Source organism: Bactrocera tryoni, chromosome 1, assembly GCF_016617805.1.
Source record: "Bactrocera tryoni isolate S06 chromosome 1, CSIRO_BtryS06_freeze2, whole genome shotgun sequence".
NCBI lineage: Eukaryota > Metazoa > Arthropoda > Insecta > Diptera > Tephritidae > Bactrocera > Bactrocera tryoni.
In genome coordinates this window covers 69645815-69673205 of record NC_052499.1, presented here as the reverse complement: position 1 = coordinate 69673205, position 27391 = coordinate 69645815, and positions in this window count along the sequence as shown.

Here is a 27391-nt window from a genome sequence, read left to right as displayed (position 1 = left end):
ATTTGAGGTAAAAGTGTGTATGCAGGAGTGGAATAATCTCGAACGGGAAATGACACAAACCTCTACAAAATTTCGTCATAGATTTTACAATTAAATTAATGAAAGAAGATTTTTACTGTCTTTAAAATTCAAAGCTCTCTATTGTCGCAATTACGACTGCTGTCATTATTTTAAATTTCGTTTATAGTATGCGTTCCTTTTTATATTTATTGCTTCGCACTGTAAAGGATTTCCTGCGTGGCACAGAACACAATTAGACGAAGCTTACTTCATAGTAGAGCGTACCAACAACAGCAAGCAACAAAAGAGTGACAACAATATCCGCTCGTATACGAGCAGCATAATTAATTAACTCATAATTAATCAAGAGATAATTTAATGAGAGCGATTGTGGCAGATGAAGCAGCAGAGTATAGTTCAAGTGGCATTATCTTCACCCCATCTCTAATTGGTTCGTAAGAGAGAAATAAATAAAAACTGTCATTATTGAAATAATACCTCAAAATAATATTGCCGAACTTTTTGACACTGATAATTGTTTTTACCCTCTATAAGGTGTAAAGCACCTAATATTCAGTAATAGTTTTAAAATTGATTTTGAATTTTGAAAGTAAGTAACTTTTATTTTCCTTCAGTTGAAATACTCCATTCATCCTCGCAGTGTTGTCAATGCTAAGTGCATCCTTAAACTGTTAATAACACCGATTATATTCAGTTGAGCAATTTCATTGTAAACATTTGTGAGTCAAAGGATTTTAGTACACAGACACAGAAATGCCACTTCATCGAAACAAATAAAACTTACCAAGTTAACGGCGAGGTCAGGTGCAAGTAAATATCAGGGTCTGGTAAAAATAGTAAATCCAAAGTGGCAGATAGCAGCATAGCAGACCTTACACTTGAATGCGCAAATCGTTTCTGAAGTACAGCTTTTATGCTATTTTCATTTGTTGTTCACTTTGGTAGTGGGTGTTGCATGCACCATATGTATATTTATACATTCAGTAATTGGGTCAAGGAAATGCCGCAAGCGCAAAAATTACAACAATTGGCTAGCACCTAATTTAATAGGCATTTTGGCTTAGCAACTTATACTGGCTTGAATATTTTGATATATATTATTGTACGTATAACAAAAGAGTTCATATTTAAATGTAGAAACTTATTAATGTAACTTTCGAGACTTAGTGTAATAAGATCTTTTAAACAATTGCTTCTAGGGAGTCTGTTGACTTGTGATTTATTGTGCATTAGCTAATTTATTCTAATTTTGTCTCAGTTGCAGTTTTTTATCCCAATCCCAAAAATACAATAGATGAAAAAAAATTAAACTAAAATGTTTATTAAATATTTACAAATTTTTACCATATATACTTAAATTTTTATTAGCTCCTGATATCCTTCACTTAAAAGTCAACATTAACAATTTATAAAAACATCCAAAGCCGACAATATTTAGTATGTGACTGCATTTGTTGCTTATAATTGTATCCTCACCACCCTCCAACCATTTGGAATAATAAAGCACACAAATCCGAGCGCCAATAAAATATTCATGTATAGGTGAATGTGTGAATGCAACCCTGGGTATAATTGTTTGCCAAAAATTGTAAACAATAAACATATTCCTAAAGTAATTTGGCTCACGATTTTACTAAATGTAAGTCGTCTGTAGATAGTTTCCGTCTGTTATTGGCTAAAAAGGACGCAGACACGTAGTTGGTTGGCAATAATAGCAGCCGACATTTCGCCGTTGGCCGCAGGTTGTTGGCAAAACATTAACACATCGTAAGGACAAAAAGTATATTTGTTTTCTGCTCTTAATTGCTATGACCTGGAGACAAATAACATCAGTTATTTGTAATATTTATAGAAGGGATTACGTTATTAAAAATTAAAATTTTAATCGAAAAAGGGAAAATTCTTTCAAATAAGTTGCACTATTTATTGCTTTATTTATAGAAGACTTATAGTCTTTAGACATTAAATACCTTATTTATTATGTCTTTCCGCTGGTCATATGTAAGAAAGCAAATTATGTCACATAATTAAGTAAACAGTGTGTGAGGTTCTATGTTCCATTCAAATCTGCTGCCTGAAATTTTGAAGAAGTAGCCAAAGAACTATTAAAATAAAAACAATAGATACCTCACACTCACACGAAAGTGAAAGTAGTCGTAGAATTGTTTTCAGAGTTAATCACTGTACAGTTGATTAAGAATGCTGTTACCTCATGTCTCTTGAGCATTTAAATATTGATTTACAGCACTTTTAGTATTTTTAACGAAATCGTTATATTTGTATGTGGAATGGAAATGTCGAGTCTTATATTCTTACAGTTTTCAGCATTAAAAGAGAAAGTTTGGTGGTTTTGTTAACTTACTAAAAATATATTTAGGAATAGCGAAACAGGTAGGTAGACATCTTACGTGCTTTCTTTGCATTTAATTAAGAAAGTGACCAATTGTACCGAGGTGTCGCATTACGCGCTGTCTGCGAAAGGCTTGTTAATTTGACATTTTGCTTTATTAGTGAACTGGTAGTAAAACGTTTCCGGGCTTTAGCAAGAGTCAGGGACCTTTAAATTGCCTCGTCTCGTCTTTCTGCGTTTAAAAGGCGTCACATGCAGCTGCAAAGTTTAATTTTCTGCTTAATTTATTATGTAATGAAATTGTAGAGTCTCAAGGGAGTGAATGTAGCATTGCAGGAAATGGATTTAGCGACCACGCGATGCCGTTGACATTAATAATTTTCTTTGCAGTCTCTCAACTCTATTTTCGCACTGGCTTCGTACTTCAATTAAGCGCTCTGATCAGAGAAAAAGGGAACTTCATATATTTATAAACCATACAAACAGTTTCTTCCTGGTGATGCTAAGGAGTTACAAACTTGATGGAAAATGAAAGCCGCGTTGATATAGAAATGGTGTACAGAAATTACTGTTACTCTGGCAAGTCATTGAACAAGGAAAACGCAAAATGGAAATTTGTTTTGATAGACATAAATCGCTATTTTTACAAATTTGTATAGCAGCTATTGGCTATAGTAAGCCGATCTCAACAATTTCTTCGCATATTACATTTTTATCTTAGAAAATAATTGTGTGTTCAGTTGTATGCCAGCTATATTTTATAGTTGTCCGATATCGGCAGTTACGACAAATGAGCAGCTTCTTGAAGAAAAAATGACGCTTGCAAAATTTCAAAACAATATCTTAAAAACTGAGGGACTAGTTCATATATATATTATACAGACGGATAGACAGACGGGCATGGCTAAATCGACTCAGCTCAACATACTGATTATTTATATATATTCTTTATATTATCTTCGACGCTTCGTTCTGGGTGTTACAAACTTCGTGGCAAACTTAATAGAACCTGTTCAGGGTATCCTAATATTGCAATTACAATTTTCCCTTCCTCTGAGGTTTTTAAATTTCTTCAATAAATCACAAAACCGTGGTTTCAAAAGTTGAGTATCAAACAGCAGAAATATTTTTTATTTACATTTTCTAAATGTATTACGACAAAACGTGCTTGAAATATTGCAAAATGTATATCTTTAAGAAACATATTCTGTAATTCCTGTAAATCCAAATAAGTTTTGTATTGTCATTTTGCAACGAATTTATTTTCGATTGAGCAAATAAGTTTCCAATAAATTATGTCAGATCCAATAAAATCAGCAAGAGCTAAATAAATTTCTCTCTGAAAATCGAACAATAGTTTGCCTGAGACAAATAAGCCTTTTGACCAAGGGATTAGTGAGTGTGAAAATGTATTAGAGATGGAAATACGAATGGAGATTTATATGTGAAATTATTTATTTTCATGTGAGTAAACACTCATATATATGAGCACAAATGTCAAAACGATTGTGAAGGCAATTTTTGCAGATGCAATTTATTTTCTTTTTCTGCATTTCTCTGTTCACTTCAGTTTTCTCTATTTAACTGTATTCTCGTATACTCAGTATGGAGAATTGAAGAAACTTGTATTGTACAATATATTTGTAAGCTTTGTTGTATTTGTACAGCGCTTTTCATGCATGCACCATCATTTGACGGATATTGATTTCCTTCCTTTCAACACCCTTTCGTTGTTACGGAAGTTGAACGAACCCTGCACTGCAGCTAACTGTTCGAGTGAAGAAATAAAAGAGATTTTCTTAATACATATACTTACATGTCACTGGAGAGAAAATGTTCATGTTTTTCCTACATAAACCTTAAATTTCATTAATTTTTTCATTTGGTTGTATTATGTTTGGATATTTTTATTTCCACTGCTTTAGATATATCTACAAAAGTTAAATAACTACTTCGAACGACTGCCAGCATCCCAAGTGTGGCGGCATACAAGCACTCGCTGTCCATAATCAGCGTGTCAGAATCGCGATATCCTTTGAATTTATTAATTTCACATTCAGAGGTCACAGCGTGAAGACAATGTTGGGTTAACTGCTTTGTTAGCATCTATGGTGTTTGGCGCCAAAGTATTGGCTATGGGAGCTAATAAATGCCTCACGTAGTCACGCATGCTGTTGCATACAACCTTGTGCAAATGTGGCAAGCAAATGCCTGCGCACTTACAGTAGATAATTAGAGTAGTTAATTCCCACGATCATAGCGGATGCACGCCGAAGAGAATATACATATTTGCATATGGCCTTGACCACAGCGTGAGCGCTTTCAATTATGATTGGCATTTCTTAGCATTTTTAAAACTGTAATTTTTACTTTTTCAACGCAGATAAGATTTTTTTAGTTATAAAGAATTCAAATTAATAAGCGTTTGTACAGTATTTAAAATGTAGGTGCCGTTTTTCATTATGCATCCTCGTCTCAAAGCGGCGCATCTAAATATTTTAGTAAGCACAAAATGTAACGGTTTACGACAGCTAAACCCTGGTCGGTTAAAATCGCTAATTTTCAACGACTCTTATATAGCACAACTGAAATTAAAATTGTTGTTGGTTGAGCAAGAGCTCTTGTAGTTCACCTTGCTATTTTACGAATACAATTTTTTGGTTTGTTTGTCCTTTGGCTGTTGCTAATTAAAGACATATAAGTAAAAGCAATTTGTATAAATATTTAAGCATGACCTTCAAGTTCTTGAAGCTTGTAGGTTATTAGTCACTTATTCAGCCTCTAGGCGTGTTATGTATTTTGTGCTGGTAATAGTATGTTAATGCGCCGTCTCCCTGCTACTTTACCACAACTTATTTGTATAATAGCGTTGAAGCAAGAAGGATTAATTTGCCATTCGCTAAATTCAATATAAAACTTTATATACCAAATTGAGACTTTATGAGGTTACTGAGTGCTCCAAAGCACAGTGGTCTAAGAATGCTCTTATTACAACAAATTTTGAACCGAATTTTTGATGCAAAATAATTTTTTATTAAAATAACAAAATGTTACCAAAGTAATTAAATTGAAGACAATGCTGTCTAGATTATTGCCATAAAAGAGAATTGTAACTTTTAGAGGCAGTGTAGTGGCAGCTCTAATTTCCTAATAGCTTTGTCACGCTTGAAGTGAAAATTTTCTGAAGAAATATAAAAGATCTCATTTTCAAGAACCTACTGAAAAGTGTGGTTTTGCCTTTATTGTTATTAAACATGTCCGGATGCTTGACTTTAAACCATTCTGATCTGAAATTGGCTGACCTTTATAAATAACGTATGCTTTCGCAGCAAACAACTTCAGAATTTAACAAAGATCATTAAATAACCGATTTTTTTTTTCAAATTTATAATAAGTATTTTTGATCAGCCTACTGCACTGCTCTCAAAGCGAACATATTTCTTTAAAATCTTAATAATAATTAGGCATGCAAAACATAGGCAACCGTAAGGTAGCCTTCAGAGCCTCTTATTTTCATTCGGCAGCAACAAGAAACTAAATGCTTACCAAGTTATGTGCGTAAGTGGTCTGCTCCTGGTACACAGTAACGGTAGGTAGTTGCAATTCACAAGTATTTAAATATGTATATAACAGTAACTTTTTATAAAATTAGTTTTAAATTGTATAAGTTAATTTTTTACTCAAACTTAGCAATTTCCTGTCTCAGTAGGGTCTAAGCAAATACGCAACTTGTATTTAGGAATACAAAAATATATACATATCTAATCATGGTATATCATAAGGTAGACTCTGCTTAAGATTAATATGTTTTTCTTTATTCACGATATTAAATCCTTCATAAGCCTTCCGCAACAAAAGGTTTTCTCATGCAATCCGCTCAAGTTTACTCACTTCTATTTCAGTAGCTGTCTCGGGTGCTTATTCAATAGCCACAGCAACATTCTGAAATTTTGCAATGTTTATCACAAGAATGTTAAGTGCGTCTGTTATTTCAATCCTACTTATGCGCACACTTACCAACTCATGCCTTTCTTTCACTGACGCTTGTTCTCTAGAGAACTACTTTTAACCACCTCAAGTGCGAGTTGAAGTCGACAAGTTAGTTCGGGTATAGTTTAACTGACTAGAGAATACATCAAACAATACAGCATACATACTTATACTCTAAACATTTCCTAATCTATACATACACTATTTGTGTGCGATTATAAAGCTTTTACGTCAACAAGTCGGCTAACCAAGCAGCGTACTAACTATTTAGTTGAGGAATAGTGTAGTTGCACAATTTTTGAAGTAGTTTAGGCTACTTGTTAGGCTTGTTGTTATTTTCCTTCACTCTATTTAGTAAATATATATGTGTAATATGTAATAAATATATGTATCGTCTGGAATATAGAGTATTTTTGGCTATTGGAAGAAATTGTCTTTAATATTACAAAAATATATCGATTTTGTTTAAATCATTCGACGCATAAGATAGATATATCTATGCATATCTTATCAGAGTTGACGACCATTTACACATTTCTAATGTGTAATATTTCCTTCTTGTTGCCAAAAATCAATTTCAGCATACTAAACAAATGTAAGAAGGACTTAGGCATGCTGGTAGGTCAACCTATCCTGTCCATAATTTGAGTTTTCGGTCACAAGAAAATTTTCGCCAACGAAAAACCAGACTACTTAGCCAAGTCAGGAGTCGCTCTTGACGAATACAAGGCAAAATATGACAAAACAAAAGCCTTATTACATAAGACCAGAAAAAGTACAAAGTGCGTTCCAAAGTAAACAGGACTTTTTGATTCTAGCGCCCCCTGGTGGCGCCATCTATATGTCGACTGGTGAGCTAGAATTTGCTATCTATTTGTCGATGGACCTGTGACATTTCATGGATTGGAAGTGAAGTTATTGCGTTTTAAGTATCAGTATGTTTGTGTTATCGGTGCAAAAATGAGTTTCAAACAAAGAGCCAACATTAAATTTTGTTCTAAATTGGCAAAACTTTAACCGAAACGTTTCAATTGATGAAACAAGTTTATGCCGATGATTGCCTATCCTGTAGCAGAGTGCACGAGTGGTTTCAACGTTTTGAAAGTGGTCGGGAGGACATAAATGACGATCAACATGTGGGCCAATCTAAATCCGTGATCACCGGAAATTCCATCGAAACTGTGCGTGAATTCATCAAAAATCAAAGGGTATTGTCCATAAAGTATTTGTTACACCCGGCCAAAATGTTATTGCGGTATTCTATCTTGGAGTTTTGAAGCGTATGGTGCGCCGTATTCGACGTGTTCGGCCCGAATATCGCGACGACGAAAGTTGGCGTTTGTTTTACGATAATGCGCCGTCTCATCGATCGACGCTTGTGACCGATTATTTGACCAAAAATCACATTTTAACTATTAACCACTTCCCGTATTCACCTGATATGGCACTGTGCGAATTCTTTCTTTTCGGAGAAATGCATTTGTCCATGAAAGGAAAGCGTTATGCAGGCATAAAGGCCATTCAAAATACTTGCACCGGCATACTGGCGGCCATCCCGGCCAACGAGCTAAAATACTAGTCCGACATGCTTTTGGACCGTGCAAAAAGCTGTATTGAAGCAGAAGGAGTCTATTGAATAAAATAAATTGATTTTCCCAATAAAAAACCATTTGTTCTATTTTTTTGTTAAAGTCCTGTTTACTTTGGAATGCACCTTGTATTTGCATAGTTACAGCTACGGTAATGGGCCATTGGTCATTTGAAGAACATGTGTTAAATATGGGAGTGCCCCACAACCATACCTCCGGCTCCGTTTGAGCTCTACAATCTATCTCTGACCTCGACTAGTCGATGTTTTAAGGTTTCCGAAATTTCATGGTTGGGGCGGAAGGCTGAGAAAAGATAAGTCACCTGTGTGTAATAACGTAATACATACGAACACATCTTATTGCAATAATTGTAATTGCATGAGACTCTACTAAAACACCGGACATAGCATAAGTCCAAGGCATTTGCTCAGATCTTCTTGTATGCATATATTTGAATGTACGCATGAGTACGACATTGTTCCATGTTAAGCTCTATGGCATTGTGGTAGTATGGAACAGGAAGTAATGTAAGGAAAACCGACAGCAGCAAATAGTTACTTATGCCATAAAGTGCCGTAATTACAACCATGCTGACCCTGCCAAGTCAGAAGCATTCCGTTGCATTGAAGTGTTCAACCTTTGGTTATGTACGTGTGTTCAAAGCGTTGCTTCAGCAACTCTCATACACACATGTTGACAAGTTCAATTTGAGACAACTATTATATTTACAAGTATTATGTATTTGGCACGTACTTAGGAGCACATCCACGAGCGCTGCATACGTATTTACTAATGCATGCTCGTATGCCTGCCCCAAAACCATAAACACGTTGAAACGTATATCGGCCTTACCCTTTGGTGTATTTATTTTTCGAAGATTAGCTCTTTTAAATGTTGGCTGCAGCTACTTCTCATATGGTCCATTCGTTGAGAGTAATTTATAGTAATGACTCGTTCGAGCATTTCGACTAGTAACTGGCGAAAGACCTGATATACTCAAACAGGAAATCTAACGGTGTGATTTCATACGATCTTGGTGGCCAAAAGGTGAAATTATCTGCCACCCAAAAGTTTTCTCTCAATAAATCCATTAATTGATGCGATGTGTAGGAAATGGCACCTACATTACGAGCTTCAATTTCAGGCATCAAATAGTCGGTTTACGTTTTCACCAGCACCATTTTTGAAGAAATATGGAACGATGTTTCCACCGGAACTCAAACCACACCAAACCGTTGTTTTTTTGCGATAAAATGGCAGCTCTTGGATTTCTTCACATACTCAACGTCTAAAATCTGGTAATTTTGTTTATTTATATACCCATTGAGCAAGAAATGGGCCTCATCGCTGAACAATATTTGACCCAAAAACGTCGGATCTTCTTGGAACTTTTCAAGAGCACATAGAATGAAGCGATGTCGCTTGGAGAAGAAAAAGGGGATTTAGTTCTTTCTTGGTATATTCGATCGAATATTATCCAATAATGAATTCTGGGCGTCATGATGGTGAAAAAAGCACGCGAAACACATTCTTTACAGAACGTGAACTTTCGTAATAAAGTTGAACGATTTGTAAAGGCGTAAGTCTCCATAGCGATGATGAAATGCCAAACAGTACTGAACAAAAATAACATGACAGATTCATACAACTTAAGCGTGATCTGTTAAAACAAGGCTATTGAAAAAGTACCTCTACTTGGATTTATTTCGAAATAATGTAAATTTGAATAATATTAACTCAAAGTGACATTGCATTTTTCAACATCGCTTGACGAAGGTTTAGGAAACATTTAAAAAGAGGTTGATTTTGGCCCGGAGCAATAAAAGCTTGAGTATCAATGCCATTAGAGCAAATACAATGTTTGCACAACTGAAAAACTGCAAAACCAGAAACCAGAAACGTGGCAGAATTTGAGTCGTGGTTAGCTTGAATGCGGGCTCGCCATAATGGCTGTGAAAATCATCCTTTCATTTCCTGTACATACAGCAAAATTTCATGCAGTTGTTTTTGCAGCTGCCCAACCAATTGAGCTTGGGACCTGAAATTTGCATGACTAAAATTAAATCTCTATCTATCTCTGCGGTAAAATGGCTTCAGCATGCGGCAGAAAAAATGCTTGCGGTGTATCGTGTATCATGCTGTAAATCAAACGACTACATTAAGCAGAGCATACATTACTTTTTAAAAAAAAGTCAATATCAGGCTCAGTATATGTAATAAGTATAGCAGGGAGTAAACTATTTATTGGCGAATTAGACCCGGTAGCTAATTTTGAAAACAAAAAAATCAAAGGAGGATGAAATGAATCCCATCGAAACTGAAAGCTAAAATAACAAAATAATTTATGGGTGATCTGAAAAAGAAAGGGAAGGTGCGTGGCAGTATGTTTAAGAGTTACGAATAGTTTATCTCGATTTCCGTCAAAATCACCAGTCCTATAGCAAAAAGTTATATGGCAATGATATCTATAGGTACTAAAAATGTCTATAAATCTTGTATACACAATTTTTTCACATAGCCTCAAAATTTATGTGAAATATTCATACAACCAAATTTATTCTTAAACCAGCGTTTGAAAGAGCCGCTGGTTTGACAATTGACAATGCACCAAATGAGGATGTACTCAATTATAGTCCTAAGTAACTCGCTATGTATTTAATCCACACATTTGCTTCTTTAAATGCATATGCTTTCCAGCGTCGTAGGTGTCACTATTGCCGTCAATTACAGCGCGCTCGCTGCAGTGCCAACTGATTTTTCAGATGGTGCGTGGGGTGACCGAGTAATTGAATGTTATTTAAAAATATTCCTGTTTTGTCGTCATTTATTCTGCAATTTTAAGTTACTACCTCGTTACAGTATAAATAACACACGCGAAGTCTTATGGATGCATCTACAAAGTCAACAAGTCCAGAGAAGGTAATTTGTGCTAACGTTCATTTTTATAAAATTAAATTAAAAGACAATTTCAATTGATTAGTCTTTTACTTTCAGCATATGCTCTGGACGCTCCAACAGTTGAAGATCAATAAAATGTATTAAAATCATTATTGTTGTGCATAAAAGGACAAATCCACACAAATAAACTGTTTAAACAACAATTATAGTCAGTAAAATAATTAGAAGGCAACAACAACTAATGTCATAAAAAAGACAAATACAAATACGTAATTGCTGTAATAAAGCGATTACAATAAAATTATTAGCAACAAGAAAAAATCTACCGCAGTCGCCATATAAACATTTACGCCAAATTGGTTTATCCTGCAATTATTTGCTGTCTGATTATACTTGTATGTAGAGTTGATCCGAGCAAATACGTACTCTTGTACTCCAACTCAAACTGAGTTAAGCGCGTCTGAGCCTCCTTGATTGGCGCACTGGCCGCGTACAATATGTTTTTTTATTTGTGTATCATGTGACGTTTTGTAGGTAAAACCCGCGTGCATCAATCCTACTTTTATTTAACCGTAAATTTTATACCTATTTCAAAGTCAAGTGTTTGATAGTATTAGCATTACATTTTATTTTCAGTATATCGTCATATTAATAGAAGCATATGGATGTAAAAACTTATGCAACTACTTATGAAATCTGAAAAAGAAGAATTCTAGCAAAAATATCCCTAAATTAGGCTTAGAGTTACATAGGTGCTACAGAAATATACTAACCAGTACTTTTTGAAGTCATTTAATTTCATATCGAACTATGAAATAGCAACCATTATTTTACTTTTTTAAAGAACCATGATATTAAAGCAGTGGTGGATCCTCAAGGGAAGGATGGTTGCGGGTTTCCATCCACAGATTGACCGACTGTGGACGAAGACAGAAGCTGCCACATCGTATACTTGGTGCAGTCAAACCACAACATTCCCACAAATAAATAAAAACAATGAAGGTAAAGCGCATAACAGAAGAGACAACTGGTCCAGTGTGATTGGATCTGTTTACATTGACAATTTGTATGTAAATGTTCATGCGTGGTAAGGAAATTTGGAGTTATTCTTGGTGATTGCAAGCTTTTTCATAGTTTGTTGTGATCAAATACGTAAGAATTCTGTGTCCCTTTTTATTTTTGCGATTTTTCGTAAATGTACTGGCATTTGTTTTGTATTGGAAAACGATCATTTAAATGTAGACAGAGACATAACTGTGATATGCACAAGAACGCTATGAGATGATGTATTTTTTATTGCTTTTGCCGATTAGGTTTCAGGACAATTTTCCAACTGTGGCCATAAAGAGTTGGTTATCATTAATTTATACTGCTATCCTTTAACAGTAACAGTGTCATCAGCTTCATTGCACCAAACCATAAGCCACACCAAACTGTCAATTTAGCTGAATATAATGCTACCTCATGAATATTTTTTGGAATCGATAGTTTTGTTTGTTTACCGCACCACATATTTATTACCTTGATTTTGTCCCTATTAGAAAACACGATATTTAAACTTTATTATAACTTACGTCGATTAATCACCCGAACGAGGGATTCTATAAGCTTTAACGGAAATTAAAGCTTTTTTTACAAATTGTGTATGTGGATCGAATATATATGTATGAATATGATGGTGCAATACGTTGCTAAAAATGTGTAGTCGCAATATTCTGTCAATTTTTATTTGAAAGGAGAAAAGTTATTTTTATATGTGCAAATAATTAATTAAAAAAGAATTAACTAAATTAAGATAAATTTGGTGGTCCTTCGAAAAGCAGAATAAACTTCTGTTACTCATACGCCGTGTCAATTTTTGCTTGAAGTTGAAAAGGTGTTTAGATAGTGGGAAGAAATTAAAATTTGTGTAAATTTTAGTATTATGAGTATACGGAATTCAATGATAATGTCTTTGCTGACGTTTTTATCTGAGGCTATGTTGATAAAAAGACTTGCTTCGTTCGTTTAAATGTTCACTAAAACTGAAGCAACTGTTGATCATTCTGTAACATGTAACAATTATATGCGAATGTGTTCATGCAACTCTAAGCAACTTTCTCCTCATAGCTGCGACTAACAGTTTACCACGTGCGCTACTAAAAATTGAAGCAGTGAAGAGTTTGAAACCCACAACGAATAAGAACTCCCAATTGATTCGAGAGCAAATTGAGGAATTCATGTCAGTTAAGATAAATGCGTCCACTGTGTCCAATGTGGCCACATTGTGGACTTTATGCTGTTTGCAGTTATAAGATAAGAGAAGGGTAGCTGAGGATTGTGTGGTAGCTATGAATTGGTTTGAGGTGATAAATAATATATCTGACGATGTTTATATGTTTTTCTATCAAACTTATGCCACAGAAATGAATGAAAGGTTATATGATATGGCTTTCTGTTTTTATCTGCAAGACACAGTTCTAGAACTAAAGGTAAAATAAATTCAAAACAACAGAAAGAAATATAAACAATTTTTAGAACGATGGTAATATAAAGATCAGAAGTCAGTCAGACTGATAAATTGGATATTTCATCAGCAAACATAGATCATGATTATTTAGGAGTATTGCTAAAAGTGGTAAATAGTGTGGTTTGATGACTAAAAACAAAAGCATTTACCACCAATCTAGATGCTTAGCTGCTTCGAACAAAGTTGCTATGACTTCTTCTTTTTACTTTTGAAACCTTTATAAATTGAATATGATTTACTCTCTTCCACCATATTTATGTAACCATATAGTTCAGAAAGCGCGAGTTCACCAGAATTGATCATTGTCATTACTAGGTGCTAACAAATTGAAATCGGTGACAGATATGAATGGCAGTGAGATAATGCAAAAGTGCAAAAAGCTTGGAGCGTAAGAGTGTAGCGCAGACATTCATTTATGTATATATATAATATATATGTATATGTATATACTCTTTATATGCACTCGTGAAGAAGGTGTGTCATTGAGATGTTGCCTGCTTCTTTTAGTCCTTCGTTCTGCACAAGTAGCTACAGCGTCGAAGTGGTAAGCGGGATACATATGCAACGAAAATTGTGTAAAATAAAAATGCTGTGAAATTGCTGATGATGGAGTGTTGTTAAATTGTGGGGAAACAGACAAATAATTTTAAAACTGTCAAAAATAATGTTGAGAGTGAACTGAAATATATTGCGTCATTAAATAATGCAATTGATGTATTTTTTTAAGTGAATTAACTCTTGGTATTGGAAACATTATTATTGCTCTTCATGCAGTATCCTATGCAGAGGTAAGTACGACGCTAAGGCAGAACTTTTCGCAAAATCCCTACTTACAAATAGCTGTTTATCTTTTCGCATGATCTTTTTCCTTTTGGATGTCGAAAAAATTGTCGCTAAAAGCTGGCAAACACCAATGCATACAACTTACTGCAAAAGGAACTTGCTCAACTTCAGAAAAAAAGGAAAATGAAACTTAATAATAACAACAAGTGTCTGCCCGTCCGTCTGCATATATGCAAACTTGTCCCTCATGTTGCATTTAAAGTAAAAATTTAGAGAAGTCGAAGTGTGATTATAAATTTTTATTGGTTCTCACACTTCCATCTGTTATTTCTTAGGCTTTATTATTTTTATTACACCACTTTCTCACCAAAAACATACTCATCTTCTAATTTTATGGTTAATGATTTGTGTTCTAAAGGTGGCCAAGTGTTTCCTTTGATCCTACATACAAGTATACTCGTATAATTATACGAGCACAACCAACAAATTAACTTGTCAAAATATAAAAGGTTTATAATATATATACAATACTGGTAGGTTTTGTTGCTGCAAGTATAGAAATTGCTTCGATTTTTAGTAAATTCATAATATTAACTATTCTTCAGTTTTATTGCTGTTAATATGTAAATAAAAACTCTTGTTCTGCCCCCATCGTTACGTTGTTGTGTTATCGACCTTTCATCCCTCACAAACAGTTAAACTGCGTTCTGCCTTTGTGTATGTTGCGGTCGGCTATAATCGTTATACTTGTAGGCCGTTGAACTGTGAAGTCAGCAAAAACTCATTTATACTCGTATAAGAATTGGAGCTTGCTTAATAAAAGTGGCGGTTGGAACGTTGAATAAATATTCACCACTTAAATGCTTTCTTATATGCATCTTTTTATTTGATAATATCGGTAAATCTTAGTCCTTAAACAATGAGAAAAAATTCTCGAAAATTGCAAGCAAATTGCAAACTATTTAATTATTCATCAATATTTATTGTGTATATATATTTTTGGCATATTGGGAACCTTGAGTTGATTGTTACAAATATATGAATGCAGTTGTACAGACCAGTTTCTTTACTACATATGGTAGGAATATACAGTAAGAAGATGAAAGTTATTGAAGTATATAATTTATTATCTGAGCCATCTTAAAAAACTCTATGAATGAAAAAGTGTTCGCTACATGTTGTTACATTCAGGAAGCTTTTAAAGAAAGTAACACTAGTGGGGAAGAATAGCCCTTTATATTAAGTGCGAATGCTATAAATAAAGCGGTGCTTTGAAACTCTCCCAAGCCACAAAACATTTTACTACAAATATTTCGAATTTAGTAATTTCACACATTTTAAAATGTACATCAATATATGAAAATAACTATTTTTTTTACAGAAACATTGGTTAATGAATTCTTGCCTGGTTTCACTAATTTTTCTCAATCACATAAAACTACGAAATAGATAAACTTAGAATAAATACACAGAGACTCTACTGTAAAAGTTTTTAAATATATTGATTGTTTCCTTACTCAAAGCGAAAGACTGAGAAAGCATGTGAAAAGTTCAAGTGCGTTTTAATTCAAGGCAGACAATTTTCTGTGCCAAGAAAGCCCAAGTGTGCATCGATGTTACATTGTTGCGTACATAGACATTTCATTTAAAAAGCAGCAGAATTTGTTGCAGTTACTTATCTTTTTAAAACATTCAGTAATTATATTTGTAAATTGGATTTTAATTTAAAGAATTCTTTATGTTGAACTTAACTCTAATAATTCTTATAAAATAAAACGTAGGAAACTTATATATTATAACAGAAATAAGTTAAGTTGAGATTATTTTTGCTGATTTTAAGTAAACAAAACGTGAATGCCTGAATAAAAACCCTGTACATTTTATACCAAAATTAACTTATGTGCAAATGACGACCATTGTCGTAAATAATCCACTGCAAAGAGAGTTCAATGGTTACCAGAAACTTTTCAGACTTTAAGGGCAATAAAAGTAAGGGTTTAGCGTATTTATCACCATATTTTCTGCCCGTTTTATCTCTGTCGAAATTCATAGGCATTTAATTGAAATAAATGAGTTGCTAAGTAAACACGCAACATGAATTGGCCAAGTTCATACGGGTCTAAGATTCGGCTGTATGAAACAAAATCAACGAAAGATAAGATCAAACAAGAAACTTTATTAACATTGCACAATGAACCACGGAAACGCAAATAGTAGGAATAAACAAAATCATTTACCCTTCACCACAACGTTCTTCTGTGTAACTAAACTGCTCTATTGTATGGCTTCGAGGAAATTGTGAATTTGAAAAACGCGGATAGAAGCTCCAATCCATTTTCCAGTCTAGCAATCTTTTGCAAATTACCCAATAAAGCGAGTCATGGAAGTTTCCCTAAAAAGTGAGAAAAAATAGAGCACGAAAAAGCTTAAGAATGTGCTAAAAGCTGTAAACTGCGGCGCGAAGGGTAATGTGTGAAGGTGTTAAGACTGCTTAAGAAGCGCCTTAGTCGGCGCTTTTTCTTTCACGCTTTAATCAAACGTAAAATTGTTGCCATTGAATTTGAAGGATGAAACTAATGAAAAGCTAATGAAGCATTAGTGAAGAACAAATGATGAGGAAGTAAATGCTGGCTTGCGATATGTTAAGTCTAAAAAGAGGATAATTCATGTTAATATGTTTGGAATATTTTAACAATAACAATAACTTTTTGTCATTCAAAACACAGGATCAATTTCGAATATTTAAGTCCAATGAATTTTTTGTTTGACGAAACGGACGGAGAGGGAGAATATAATGTCTTAAAAAGTTAAAAGAAGAAATATACTCTCTCTTGTTAATTAGATTTGATCTCGGTAAAGGGATATTGAAGCGGCTTGGATTCAAATAAAAGAATATTAAGAGCATTCTTCTATATTCAGATTATTTACCATTTTAAAAACTTCTCTTGACCAAAGCATCAGTGCTGCTAATAACTTGTAACTTTATCTGATTCTATGAATCAGTATGTATTACTTCAATGCAATCGAATTTAAGCCATGTGCATATCTACCTAGAAGCAGCAAATTTCGCATTTATAAGCAACTAAAGACATTGTGCCATGCAATCAATAAAAACATTTTCTTCTAGTTCAACACAGTTGTTGGTTGAACAAGTCATATTCATGCATTCGAACGTGGTTGCTTTTAGGCTTGTGTAAAGTTGAATGGTTTCGTGGCAAAGTTTATTGACTGCCTCGTCAAATAGTAATCGATAAGTTGCTCAGGGTAGGGCAGCAAATTTGTATAAATGAGTGTGTATGCATGAGTGAGAAATTTGAATATAAATTTCGGCTCATTAAAATTTGAGGACTGGTTTGCGGATTGATCTAAAGTGAAATTCCGCCATGTAAAACCCTCAGCTGACAGAAGTGCTTGACTTTAAGCACTTTGGTTGAGTATTGATTGATGAAGATTCGAATTTCGGAAGTTGGTTGTTATTTAAAAGCTTCAAGTGCAAGTATTCGTGTTTTGTTATTTGACATATAATTTGCATTTTTTGGTTAAATTTTGCATGAAATTGATACACTCGTTAATTATACCGACTGATTGAAATTTATTTAGCGACGCTCGTATATATAGTCCAAGTTTTTTGGCACCGAGCGTTCTCTTCATCTACAGCAACATACTGACGCACAATAATCTCATTGCTTCTAGTATTGTTTGCATGCAACATGAAATTGTTTCAGTTGTGATTAAGTGGACACATAGCAAGATTGTTCGTGTTTAGGCAAAAGTTTTTAGTCCGAATGTTAAAAGAGACACAAACTGACTGTTTTCGGCAAACTTTATAGTCACAGCTTCAAAATTAGGTCACACGTATAAGCTAAATAACAGCTTTGCGCCACAGAGAATAACAAAAGTGTGAAAACTTGCTTAGGTGTAGTTATGCAAATCCCTAAACAAGTTATACCACATTTTTTTGCATGCAAAATGGTATATCTTTTGACATACTAAAATACGGAAATAGTTAGTGTTTTATGTTGTGTTCATTAAGAATAATTTCAAACACTGCACATATGATTACTTTATTTCGCACAAACAAGTTAATTAAATTCAATATAAATCAAATATGTCGGTGATATTTACATATTAAATAAAAAATATTTTAATGTTTACGCGAAATTATTTATTATGTTGAGTATTGTTAAAGTTCCAATAAATCTAATGTAATCCCTAAATACGTTATAAGACAGTTTATTAAACCCTTCATCTGACTTCCGACGAACTCTGAATTTTACTTCTCATTAGTCATGCCAACAAAGACCATGCCAATAAAACATCACGTTACTCGCGACGTGTTAATTAACTATTTGTAATTATTGACCAAAACCGCAGTTTGCTTAACATTTGACACATTGCTTTACACCCAAATGGGGTTGACTTTGGTTGCTTGCTTCAACAGCCCATAAATGTATGCGAACATTCATAAACCTTCAAATGTGATAAATTGCTTTACACTTCAACATTTCACATAAAGCAGACGGAACGCACAAGCGTTAGCCATGATGAATGATGTAGCTTCATCAAGCAACTATGTTTAATGATGGAATGGTGAACTCAATCAAACAAAAAAAAACTGTTATTGCACGATTGTTATGTAACCTATCGTGGGATTGAAACAACTATAGGTAATAGTGGGATGAACATACATTCAGTTTTGCATGGGATGACTGTAAAAAAGATTTGTATGAGCCAGAAAAAAGGTAGAGAAGAATGAAACCAAACTGCACCTTTTTAAATCTAATCATCCAGAAATGTTTTTCACAGTATAATGCTTCTATAAAATTCTGATTCTTTCTCCAATGACGAATTATTCAATTGGAAACCGTTTGTCTACAGTGAATTCCACCATGAAAGTACAAGTATACTAAATATATTTGGTTAGTTAATATGTACAATTCATGTTTTCCTTAGAGATTCATACAGCTTTAAAAAATCTTTTTTTCTGATATCATATCAAATATATCTCATTTTCGACATTTCTGTATATCGATAACTAAATCGAATTTAAAGCGTACATCCCTACTTGCAACAATACAATGTTATACTCGTACTCCTGACTTGCAACATTGTAAACATCTTGCAAAGTCAACGTGACAGAGTTGCAAGAATGCCAAGCACATGAGTGATGTCACTGACTGGACACGAAAATGTTGTCATTAATGTCGTCATGCTGCTTCAGCGTCTAATAAAATATTCTTTTAGAGACTCGTACACATTTTGCGAGTGTAAAGGAAAGGAGAAGCGAGGCCATTGCATTCGCCAACATGGATATATTCATATATATTGCATATGTAGTACTGTGAGTGGAGGTCCACAACCATGTTTTTAATACGGATACCAATACTAGAAAAGAGCATGTTTTAAACATTCTAAGTATTTCCTTTGTCATGTGTGTTCGGCTCAAGTGCGTGACCAAGCGGACACTGCTGTTACTCGGGTTGTTTGAACGGGAATGCGAAACGTACACACAGGCGTTTTGGAGCAATGAAAAATATACAGCATAGAAAGGAAGTTGGTGAAGCAAGGAAAACAGAAAATGGCGATAACATTTGTAGAAATTTCAAAAAACTTAGCAAATAAACACATTTTAATGTGTAAATATATATGTATGTACTTATTTTGTTTATAGTATAATATATATCGAACACTTGTTGGAAACAATTTGTATTTTTCATTAGTATATTCTGGTATACTCATCCAAAACCAGGGATCATAAATTGAAGCAAGATACCACTATATGGGATATGTGTGTGTTTTTTTTGATATATGTAGATAAACATTTAACTAATTTTATATTAATATGTAGAATAAAAAAGGAGCATATTAAAAATTTAAGCGGAACAAACCTTATTTAATTAATGTAGAAAGCCAAAGCTTACCTTTATGCCACTTTTGTTTTTATCTTACTGCTTCACCTGTTGTTTTTTATGATTTGGACAACTTCTTCATTAATTCACCGCTTTATTTCTCGTAAGTTCGCATTCAAAGACCTTGATATTTCAACCACTTATTTATGTAGCTGCAAATACAATTTTAAAAAATTTCTTGTATTCATATTTTTCTTTTTGACCCATTTTTTCGCAGGACCCATTCTTCTGGCAGTATGATATTGTTTGCAGTGCAATTATTTTCAGTCATATTACGTATAATATGACCATAGTAAAGTAAAATATGAATGTGCGTGTGCATATGGTAACCACAAATTGCCGGAGGGATGGTCAAAATATGTAAAAAGCAATGGTCAATACTTAAAATTTGATTTTTTTTTTTTTTTTCATTTCTCAAAATTACTATTTAATTTTCGAAAAAGAACGCTCATTGCATACCAATACTCATGGTAACGGTAAAATAAACCGTTGGTGAATCTGTATATCTAACAGATTCTTATTGTCTTGTTCGAAAGGTCACGCCATGTCGGTTACTGAGTTATAACTTTCTTTATTTCGCCCAAAATGTTCATAGTTTTGTCTCTTTACTTAAAAAATTTCTTGCCTGTCACAAAATCAAATTAGAAGAAGGTTACTTCATAGCAAAGAGTGCGAACAACAACTAGTGCAAAAAAGTGACAAAATTATACTCTCGGACAACCAGCTTATGTTGATGCATAAATCATGAAATGGTAATTAAATGAGAACGGCAGTGTCAGCTACAAAAAAGTAAAGAGCAGGTGATATAACCTTCACCCAGTTTACAATTACATTACTATACATGGATATAATAAGTACAAATTGTTTGTATTGCATAATCATATGATTTTAAATATATTGTATGTATGTAGATTTTTCTGATTTCTTTCAGTTTAATACCCCAGTCGAAAACATACTCTTATCCTTATAGCTTGGCTATTTCGAAAGCATTCTTAAGCTACGAATAACAGCAATTACGCCTAGTTGAGCAATGCGGTAGTAAATACTATATATGTGAATATGGCAATTTTGATGAACACATTGCTATTTCTTCTAAACAAACAAGACTCCATAAGGTTCAGCAATAGTTAGGTCAAGTGCACGTAAATATTCGTGCTCGCACAGAGAAATGCTCATAGTTGCAGATAACTGTATTTGAGGCCTTACACTTGAAAGCACAAATCACTTTTGAAGTACTACTTATATTTGTGCTGGTTTTATTTGTTGTTCACTTTCCTAGGGAGTGTTGCATGCAATATATCTTCATAATCGTGTAAATGGGCCAAGGCATTTCTGTAAGCGCAAAGTAAGTTTAACAGAAATCTTTACTTAAATAATAGTTTATACTCCTGCTGGAATATTATTATTTTTTTTTTTTTGCAATATCTTTTTTATTTATTGAATCTGCTTTTTGTTTTAAGAGCCTAACAATAAATTTTAAATTCTTAAATCTATTTAAAAACTATACAAGCTCAAGCAAGTGTTTGAGCTGTTTTGGTGATACGTTGCTACTTAGTACGCCGGCATATCTCTTCTTTTAAGGCGTGTTTGATCGCAGGAATGTACCAAAGCATTAGCCAAAGGGTTTGGGTGATCTCGGAGTTTAGATATATATTTAATTCTGCTGTCTTCTACTTCTTTCTTTACCATAGAAATACCAAGGTCTTTATGGATATTTTCATTACGCATGTACCACGGTGAACACGTGATTTTTCTAAGCATTTTTGATTGGAACCTTTGTATTATATCAATATTAGTTGCACAGGTCGTACCCCACAGTTGAACGCCATACATCCAAATCGGCTTTATGGCCGCATTATATAAAAGCACTTTGTTGTCTAGGCTAAGTTTGGAGTTTTTATTTAAAAGCCAATGATATAGATATAGTGAATGTGTGCTTATTTAAAAGTAGGGTTAAAAATAGTTTTGAGATAGTCCAACGATTGCAGTAACACCTTTAATATAATATTTCCCAGTGAGTCTACTAACATCTGTGCATACAAGAAGATTAGCAGATTGTTGTTTTTTAGAAAATTCAAAAAAAACTTTATTTAAGCTTCTGCTAACTTAATACTGATTTTTCTTTTTGTCAAATTGTATTTTTTTTGCGAACAAAATTTCTTAAATATATCACAGTTCGTGAAATAGGTATAAGTAATTGGAGCGTGCGCAATTAAAATAAATAAAGAATTTTAGTTCTTTAAATCCAAAAAAGGGCAGTGTCCGTCCGAAAAAAGTAAAACTTCGTCATGGGCGACAAGTTAAAAGAATGTGTGTTATTGATCGCTTTTAACATGCTGGAAAACCCAATTCGGTAATTTACGAAACTACTGGGGTAAAACTATTAAAGTTCTATGCAAAATATTCGGTATAATCATGGATTATGGGCTCATATGTTCAGCGAAAAAATCACTTCTCTTTACCCGAATGAAGAAGCAACGGCTAGAGCAGACAAAATCATGTAGAACTTGGACTGCAATGGACTGGAGTTCGTTTTTTTGGAAAAATGTGGTTTACCTACCGTTAAACATTCGTTTTATTTACCGGTGCACTTCAGCGATTTTTACAATGGACAATAATAACTAACAAAGAATTTGTTTCAAATTCTGTATTTCTAACCAAACTGCGTTTGCGGAATCATTATGAATGTTGCAAGAGGCCTACGGTGATTCAGTTTTATCAAAAATACAAGCCTACGAGTAGTATAAAGCATTAAAGAACGGTCGAGAGATCGTTAAAGACATGCCTCGTTCTGGACGACCTCTTCAACTAATGAAAATATTAAAAAACTAAAGGAAGTGAAGCACCAATTGAGAATTGTCAGGCATGTCTTAGAGAGATGCTAGGAAAACTCGACATCACTCGCGACTTCGTTTGAATGAACGATTGTGGCTTTTAATTCGCCAAAAATGCAATGAATGCCATCGATCACACACCAAATTTGGCTCCGTGTGACTTTATCTTCTTCCCAAATTGAAATTACCATTCGGTGGAACCCGTTTTCAGTCGGCAGAAGATATAAAACCAAAATATGCTGAAGGAGCTAAATTCCATCCTAAAAAGTGCTTATGAAAAGTGTTTCGACGACTGGAAATAGCAAAGCTGGTATAAGTGTATCTGGTAGAGTTCTTTGAAGGCGACAGAATAAATAATGCTGAATATTTGAATATTTTGGATTTAATTTACAATTTTCGGCTATTTTTACCACTCCATAAAGTGCGTGGGCTTTTTTTCGTCAAGTCTATTTGATTTCTGCTCTTAATTGTTATGACTTTGAGTCAAATAATAAAAGAAATTTTAATCATTTCGAAAGAGTTTAGATTATATAAATCTAAAGGACTAATAATAGAACTTGGGAAAAATCTACCGAAAAACATTGTATTTTATATTGCTTAATTATTCTGTTTGGAGCTCGTAATTTTTCTGCGGACCACAAAGCTGTAAAAAGTACCACCTGAGGGCATTTCGCTGTCGGGAGAACAAAACAGCAAATTGAGAACGCAATTAAGTAAAAATAGTGTGAAATGCGTTGAAGCTGGCAAAAAACGAAGAAAGTTAAGAGAAAATAAAAGAAACCTCGCATACACGCTTACAAAACGGAGGTCATAAGATGCTGTTCAAAAGTGAAAGCTGTGCAGAATTGTGTTAAGAGTGAGTCGCTGTGCCTTGAAAGATGAAGAATGCTGCCTACTCAGTCTCCCACAATTAGTTGATATACTATAATGTTAAAGTTGGCACGATTTTCAGCTTTGTACACTTTGTTCTAAAGTTTCTTGAATGCGCAGTGCACTTTCGCAAGAACTTTGGATTTATGTGTGAGTGCGAGAGAGTGCATGAACAACAATTTAAGGCGTACTCGTACACTTAGGCAAATGATTTCGAAACATTTAACTTGTAAGTACTGGAAGCTTACTTTTCCCATTGAATTTTTCCAAAATGCTTTTACAACATGAGTTGTACAGCGAAGAAAAACATAATTGGAAATGTTGTATGAAGGTGAATATCACTCAAGGTCAAGGTGAAAGCCGCGGGCCGACAATGCAGAAATCCTGAAAGGTATTACTAAAGGTGTCGAAACATGGTTTCACGGGCGTGACGTTGAAACTAAGATCAATCGTCTCAGTGGAATCATACTGACTCACCAAAACCAAAAAACCAAAGAAGGCTCGTGTGAACGTAAATGTTATGCTTACTCTGTTCTGGGTCAAACCACGTCAAGACAGTTTTACCTTGCTCGCTTATTCAGATTCCCTTAACCTCCTCTTGCTTCCAACTATTTGCGATTAAACGGAAATTTTCATTTTATAGCCTTATTTCACTGAACTTATTTCAAACACGTTTAGAGTTGGGGTTGAGAAAATAGAAATGGAAATCAAACTTAACGTTACGTCATAACGTTGTGTACTATTTTCGTCTGGAAATTGAAAATTTTGTGATAGTTTTTAATTTTGGAAAACTTCAAAAGTGAACTAAATCCAGATTGAGAGTTTTAATTTTTTTATAATTTTAATTTTTATTTAAAATTGTTCAAATGCTCTTTTTAAGGAAACTTTTTTTAATTTCGCAATAAAAATACTTTAACTCTGCGCACCTCAACAGCTCACATATTCTTTCAGTTGCTCACTTTATTCATTCATTTATGCTTCGGCAGTATTTTCATAGAATTACCAACGCTTTACATTAGGTATACCAGAGCGTAAAATAAAATGACAGTTTTCAGTCTTAAGATATCATTTCGCGGACAATACTTCTCTACCTATGCGACTTCGTTTTTCTTGTTACGGCAGTTGAATGAACATTTAACAGCCTTTTGGCAGCGTCCAACCTTTTAAATAATAAATGTAGAAAATATGTATGTTCGCACAATATATATATAGTATAAGCATGTTCGGAACACATTTTTTTTCAACAAAACAACACAAGACGTTCATTGAGCCCAGTATATTGCGGATAAACCAAAACAAAAATTATTTGTTTGCTTTCTACCTTTTACTGGTTCTTTTTATACCCTCTGATTTAGTTCTTGTTGTTCCTTTTCATTGGTGATGTTTTTTTACGTGGCGGGTCCCAAACCCAGCGCACAAACCTTCAAACGGATGTTCTTAGGCTACCCAGAGCATACTTGGTCAAAGACCGGAAGTCGTGAGCTCTTGAATCATATGTAAAAAAATCGTTTCTGGCCACTCAGAGAACTTTCCTCACTTGCGTGAACTTATACACATGACTCCATCCTCCTGTTGTTAACTCGGCTATAATCGCGTAAGCGGTGTCTACGCCAATTAAGAAGAATAAGATTTAGTTCCTATGTGCTTGAGGTAGGACAGCGGTCAAGAAGAAAGCGCAAAACCCAAAATAAAAGGAAAATTAACACAAAATGGAAAGGATATTCATATGTGTATGTACAAGTGGAAGCATGTGCTTGTTCAAAATTGATTGCTTTGGCAGCTGAATTGTGTGCAACAAACAATTGAGCAACTAAACGGCAACTATCAAGAGGATGCCTTTTGATTGTGTGTCAGAAAAACTCCAAACTTATATATTCCATTTCCACAGATATTATTAAAGAACGTTTAGTTTCGTGAAAAGATACAAAATGTTTGAGTGTGGTCTTTGCGGTTACTTTTATTGCTATTTTAGGCATGCAGTTGAAATAAGTTTTCAACAATGAAAAGGTAATAATTATACAATAAAAAAATAAATTGTTTTGAGACATATTCGCCGAAAAACAAAGTGCTTGCCAATTTTTTCTTCAAATTCCTATTAAACGTGCGCACCATGGCACCCAGAATATGGGAAAAAAAACCTTTAACAAAAAGTACGAATACATACTCTGTATAAAGAAGTTATAGGACAAACTTACTTGCCATTTTCCAGATTTTGCATACAACAAATATACTGTAATCCAACGTTACAACTTCAACTCCATTTAAAACCAGTGAAGCACTCTTCCTCCGTTTTGAGGTAACTTCAGCTTGTGTGTTTTCAACCGCAAAAGGAAATGAACACCGTAAGCCACATGTACAGCTACAATATACCATATTTACATTTATAATAAATATAGAATATCGTTTAAATATTGAATATGTGGTTAATATCAGGTGGTTCGAGCTACTGCCTACTGGGAAACCATGAATAACCGCCGCCAGCGTAGCGTATGCACTCCACGTAAGCAAATATTTTTGTATCTGCGTTGATATACATAGGTGAGTGTTGGTTGAGGTTTAAGGAAAAATGTTACTTACATTTGCATACATATATATTTTATACTTGCTCTAATATTACACGGCACACCCCTTCAGCGATATAATTCAGCAAATGGGCGAACACCACTCAAGCGTTGATTTTATTGTTAAAGTGATGTGCAGAATCGCCGTGGGCAGTTTTTGAAGAATAATATTGCTCTTAGTCACTTTTATTGTGCGCATATTACATCACACCTTACATACAACGATACTTATTTACACGGGAGTGCACACACTTCGCTGGCGGCTATTATCCCCGCTCTGTTATATGTTAAAAGTTGTTTGTGTTATGCTGTGCCAGATAAGCTGCCTCTATTAACATTTCCCCATTTGCTACGATATTTATTAGCTCCAATATTGAACAATATTTACTCAGAAAAGAGTGTAGGCAATAAATTTGTGAATATTTGAAATCGATAAAGTGAAGAGTCTCCCGTGCTCCTCAAAAATCAATTTTACATGCCTCCGATTCAACTTTCCTCTACTCGTTTGAAATAAAAAAATATACTATATGTAGAAGTATTGAAAATTTTAAATCAGTTTTAATATGGTTCCATTGACAAAAGAAATTTCGTTTTTGTTTTTTGTATTTTGCTTGCTTCTTATTAATACTCCCAAATAAGAATCGAGTGTAAATGAAAACGTGCTTATACACATGCTCATATAGTTTGTCATTTCCTCACACCAGAGCGAATTTTAAATCATTCAATTTTCGTGTATAAATGTAACAAAACAATACAATTGCTTCGAAATACAAACATGTAAACAAAGTCAAATGTTTGCACCATTATGAGCATTGACGAATCAGGTCTTAGTTAAGGAGCAGGATGCAATAGTTAACACTACAACTGGGATTACAAAATAATAAATTCTGAAATGGTAGATCTGTGCAGAAACAGTTGACATTATCTACAGTGCATTCTCGTACAAATACAAGCCATTAAATATATAATCTGATACACAAATATGTAAGCAAAGTGACATTAAGAGAGATAACTGGATTCAAACTACTTGAGAACAAATGAACGGCGTATTAGTGCCGGTGAAAATTGTTCAAATGG